Genomic DNA, 5,618 nt, shown 5'->3' on the forward strand with positions numbered 1-5,618 from the left:
TCTCAGGTTATGACTTCGAAAACAACACACTTTTTATGCAGTAAAAATGCAGCTTGGGCTGCTGTCCAGAAATAGTCTTTTAAAAATAGTAAACGGTCTCGAAAAATTACGACTCCAGTGCCATTTGTTTAGTTATTCCAAAATACTCATTTTAGCCTTCAGAAAATCCGTTTTTCGATTTAAAATGACCCCATTACAGCCTGTTGAAGTTGGCTGGAAATCCAACTCAGCAAGCTGTTTACATTGTAGAAGTGACTAAAAGTGCATAGACGAAGATCCTAACCATGGTTTATTGGTGAACAAATGTTAAAATTTCAACCATGCTTTAACCAACCCTAAACCATTCAGATTTCAACCTCACACAACCTTTTTATATTTGGTTTTTATGCAGAATTTTAAGTTCACCTTTTAGTGTTTTAGCTTTCGTGTGACAAGAACATTCAAACAAAACATAACAAGAACAAGATGGAACAAGGGTGTGAAGGGACTTACTACTAGCACAAGGCTAGGGTTGTAATCTTAGGACAAGATGATTGTGAAATGTTAGTGACAAAGGCTTGAATCAAGCTTCCTTGAAAACCCTTCAATCTTGCACTTCTATGGAGGAACCTCAAGCTTGAAATGAGAGCTTTTAGTGCAGAAAATGGAGGTAATGGAAGGTGATGGTGGCGGTTTCGGTTATGGAGAAACGAAATAGGGGAGAGAGAGTGAGGTGGGGTGTTAATCTTAAGGTCATGATGAGAAATCTTGGGACCATGAACCTTCTACCCTATTGTGATAATTACATAGATCTTTGGCCAATCAAATGAAGATTACAAGGAATAAAGATCTCAACAAAATATATGGTAATAATTAGGCTGCAAATTCGGTTTGGGGGGGGGGGGGGGGGTAAAGTGTAAAATTTTGGTAACTAATAGGTAAATAATTAGGAGGTTAAGGGTATTTACTAGAATAGTAGGTGTATGTCATGTTTCTATAGTGTGTGGGGATTTTTATGACCATAATTATTTAAGAATAATAAAATAATGTTTCTGAAAAAATTTTGGTGTCCCGGTTAATGTCTGGTTGTTCGGTTACGTATCGTTCCGTTAAAGCGTTTAATTGTCCCGTATAGCGTCTTTTGTGCATCTTTTTGTAACGAAATTAATTCCAACACTTAGGAAAGTGTCCATGACCATTTAGTCAATACTCTGTATAATATGAGTGTGTTAAAAGCTGAATTGCTACTAAAAATGCGGAATTCTGTAATTAGATTGCGTTTTAGGCACTTTCCGGCACTCAAACTATCACCTAGTGACATAGTCTCATGGTCCTCACTTCGCTACACTCCATACTGGTGTAGTGTTTTATCCCTGGCCCATACTGGCCTAAAAATAGTATCTGTCTAAGTGCTGGCATTGTCAGCATGTGTCTGAGTTATTCGCTCACTGTACTAACTATGCTTTGTGCATCAGGTTTGTCACTAAGAGTCTGTATGAAATAATTGAAGTGACTGTATGTAAAGAATGCACATGTATGTATATAACATAAATCAGTAAGCAGTTTAAAGCGTCAGATGTAATCAAGCACAGTCATTAAGCACATAATTAGAGTTAATTAATTTGTACAGTACCTGCAATTGTGAGGGTTGTCACATCATTCATGTGTCTATACCCAAGTTATGGATTATAAGTTTCGATGGTGGTGGTTTGGATGATAAATGTGTGGTGAACGAAAGCTAGGAGTCTTATACGGTCTTTGTAGATACGACTCAACACTTAATCAACTCAGTCAACTATGATAAACGGAGACGAGACGGGTCAGGTTCATTCAACAATAGAAATGGATGATTCGAAGAGATATAAACAAAAACATTTGAACTAAGAAAACGTTTAATTATTTAATAGTTCGCATAAGCATTTGTTCGGAATCGGTCGGTTGTTTAGTTTCAAGTGGTGTTTGTTTTGTTGCTTACTTTTTCTGTTATCTTTAATGCATATTTTTCTATCTTTAATTTACACCATAAACAGTTTAAAACAAGCGTTTGAACTCAGAGATTCTGGTGCAAATTGTGCTATTTTACATTATAAAGCAAGAGTTCCTTATTGTGAGGTACATCATACAAACTACATGGTAAGTTATTTGAATCAAAAAAGGACGCGACCAAGTTTGGTGCTCGATGTTTAAGACGCGTTTGCTCTATATAGGAAGCACAAAGGTTTAAATGAAGAGTGAGAAAGTTATTGATCGAATCGACATCATTTCATAACGCAAAGCAGAGGTTAAAAGTTCAACTACCAGTTTGATTTAGGTTTTATTTATGGCTTTTGTTGATTATTTCACTTTTTTCTAATTAGGGTATGTTGTTTCTATTCCATGGGGTTCCTTTCATATTTGTATGAATCTATGTTGTTAAAGTCGCAAAGGCCTCGCCAAGGGCCCGTTTTCAGCACGTAGTTGGGCACTATGATGCCCAAGTAGCTCTAGCTCATTTTTTTCTTAATCTTTTGTTAGTTAATACAAATCTGAAAAATAAAGAGTCAATATTTGGTTTCTAACCGACCCAGTCGGTTTGTTGTTCGGTTCTAGATTAGCCCCTGAAAAACAGGTTTTAAAACCTAAATCGGAAAAAAAAACCTGTTTAAAAACCGGTTCAGTTAATATAAAATAGTAAAAAATTTGAAATCTATATTAAAAAAACATGTTTAAGTTTATGTATCTTCTTTTTTATGTTTTGATGATTGTTAACGTTTAACGTTTTATCAATTATGTTTTAGCGTTTTGGTTTAAAAAATGTTTTTTAAAATCTTTTTATAACATTTTACTTGGTTTCGACAACTTTAATTCAACGAATAACAGCAACAAAACAGAAGGTTTAAAAAACCCCAAAAAGCAGCATTTTTTTTTAGCAAATTAAAGCTCAAAACCTGCAGATTTTTTTTATAACAAAATCCCAAAAAATAGCATGTTTTTTCAGCAAAAAAACACTAAACAAGTGTAGGTTTTTTCAGCACTTTGTTTGGCCAAAAAAATGCATTTTTTTCAGCAAAAAACCTCACAAAACACGGGTTTTTTCTCCGAAAACAAAAAAAAATGCAGTTTTTTCAGCGAAAAAACACATGAGCAGCGTCGCTGCAGGTTTTTTCGACGGACGTAAGCGCACCGCTGCAGGTTTTTTGGACTGGTTTTCTGACGGTCGAAATGCTGTTTTTTCAGTGATCTGTAGCCTAGAGGTTTTTTCGACGAGCGATGCAGTGTGCAGGATTTTTAGACGAACGACGCAACCAGCAAATTTTTTCTGCGAAAAACCACAAAAAACGTAGGTTTTTCAGCGAAAACTGCAACCAGCAACAGCGTCGCTGCAGGTTTTTTCGATGAACATTTTCGACGGACGATGCAGCCTGCAGGTTTTTTTCAGCGATCTGCAAGTTTTTTTGTCTGGTTTCGGCGAAAAACAACAGCATGACAGCACAGGTCTGCAGGTTCTGGCCCGTTTTTTGGACCGTTTTTGGGATTCGGTTATAAAATACCGGTTCTGAATAACCAGTTTTAAAACTAAACCGATTCAGTTGGGACCACTTTGGGTATTAGGTTTCAAAAACCGGTTAGTTACCGTCACCGGTTTTTATCTTCGTATAAAATAATTGTTCGGTTAAAAACCGGACCGGTTTTTCCAGAAAAACCGATTTATACACCTCTATATTCCACTGCGATAACCGATATCTCAAATAACGGTCCTTGACTATTTTACCGCATTAACTACTTAGGTATTATACCCATTTATTAAACACATTATAAGATCTTTTAATATTTTAAGATTTTAATACATTTTCAGTTTAAAACCGTTGTAACACTGGTGAGGTCGGCTGACCCACAACCTAACCTGTTTTGTTCGTCAAAATTTGAAAAGAATCAAAACCATTGTTATGACCAAATAATTGCGTCTTACTTTTTAGGTGTAGTTGGCGGTCTTTTTTTTTTACAAAAATTGCTTCTACCGTCTAATGTGTCTTACTTTTTTAGTGTAGGTGGATTTGTAGAATGTTAGTTGATGCTATTTTTTTTTTCAATTTATCCATTCATGATCTTTTTCATTATTTGAAATTTGAGAGGCTAACCATTTGCTTTTTGTGCTAAGAACAGGAAAGATGGCAAAGAACCACTACGACTCTTGAATTGAATGGTGTTTTAGTTGAATATTAAGAGGTTGTATACTCGCATTAAACTTCATAGTCTAAAAAGATGGTCTTCTCTTACTTCTCCACCGGTGGAGGCACACCATTCACATTCAACCCGAGAAACACTGATGGCATTTTCGCTGAGTTTTTCGGGTTCTAGGGAATGGGAGGTGGTGGAAATGGTCCAGGTGTCAGAACAACGAGGTTTTCGAGCAATATGTTTGGCGGTAATATGGGTAGATTTGATAATACCTTCAGAGCTATTTTGGTGGTGGCGGTGGTGGATCGTTCAGTAGCGGTGGTGGAGTTGGGTCAGGTACTTGGAAAACCGCCCTGATAGAGACATTGCAAACATTAGTGGGTAAGTTGATTATCTTCCATCAAACCAATAGGGGGCGGTGTGGGGTCAACTTGGTCCTAAATCGTTTCAAAATTACGTGTATAGTTTCATCAGCGAATTATGTTGATTATTACGTGTATAATTTCATCAGCGAAATATGTTGATTATGATACACCTACTACCCAGTTTTGGGAGTGAAAAACTTTTTAGAACTTAATTTGAAAAAAACAATGATTTTCTATCTTTGAGTGAGGAAGAAGTTTGATCGATGTGGATTGTCAATCGTGAATGCTAAGTTTTACACATTAACTAAGAAGGTAAATAATCAGCTTTTTTAGGCACCTAAAATTAAAAGTTCAATATTTTGACCTTTGTCCCGGTATGAACCGGTACCGGTATAACCCAATTTACCGGCGTTGCAACTTCTTTGCCGTTTCCTTAGTTTACCGGTTTACACCGGTATAAAGAAGTATTTAATGACTTGTGATTTTTGCGTTACTTTTTTTAATTCGTTGTAGTTTACTAATTTCATTTCTACTTGAACGTTTAGTTCTTTCCAAGGATTATTTCATCAATTTTAAGTTATATATTTGTGTGTTAATTCACCCGCGAATTCGCAGGATCTTAAACTAGTTATTTCATTATATGTAAACAAATTTAATCCTTGGGCTTACATGATAAGGTTATGGGCCGAGATTCAAGTTTCTCATCTGTTATCAATATAAACATATTAATGAATACCATACTACCATATTCACTCATGGTAAGGTAATGGGCCACGATTCCAAGCCCATTTATAAGCTATGACATATTATATAATAACTCTCTACATTATGAAATTCTTTTATGGTTGTGATTTGTGAGGCCAAAATAAAAGAAAAATATCAGTAAAATATATATGAAGAGTTGATTAAGTGTCTTACTAATTACATAGTATGCAATAGTATGACGTAATATCTCTTTACATTATGAAATTATTTTATGGTTGTGATTTGTGAGGCCAATATAAAAGAAAAATATTAGTAAAATATGTATGGAGCGTTGATTGAGTTTTTCTTACTAATTAAGCATAGTATGCGATATTATAGTGAAGAAAACAACCTAGTAAGAAAATTATAATT

General features: G+C 35.2%; 1 long non-coding RNA gene across 1 annotated transcript; it reads left to right on the top strand.

Moving 5' to 3' along the window:
- Positions 1-1,722: 1,722 nt before the first annotated feature.
- Positions 1,723-4,669, top strand: LOC110919776. The gene is made up of 3 exons (XR_002581613.2): positions 1,723-2,260; positions 3,196-3,453; positions 4,123-4,669. It is a non-coding gene; the product is annotated as an uncharacterized LOC110919776 (long non-coding RNA).
- The last annotated feature ends 949 nt before the right edge of the window (positions 4,670-5,618 follow it).

The sequence above is a fragment of the Helianthus annuus genome, chromosome 2, assembly GCF_002127325.2.
Source record: "Helianthus annuus cultivar XRQ/B chromosome 2, HanXRQr2.0-SUNRISE, whole genome shotgun sequence".
NCBI lineage: Eukaryota > Viridiplantae > Streptophyta > Magnoliopsida > Asterales > Asteraceae > Helianthus > Helianthus annuus.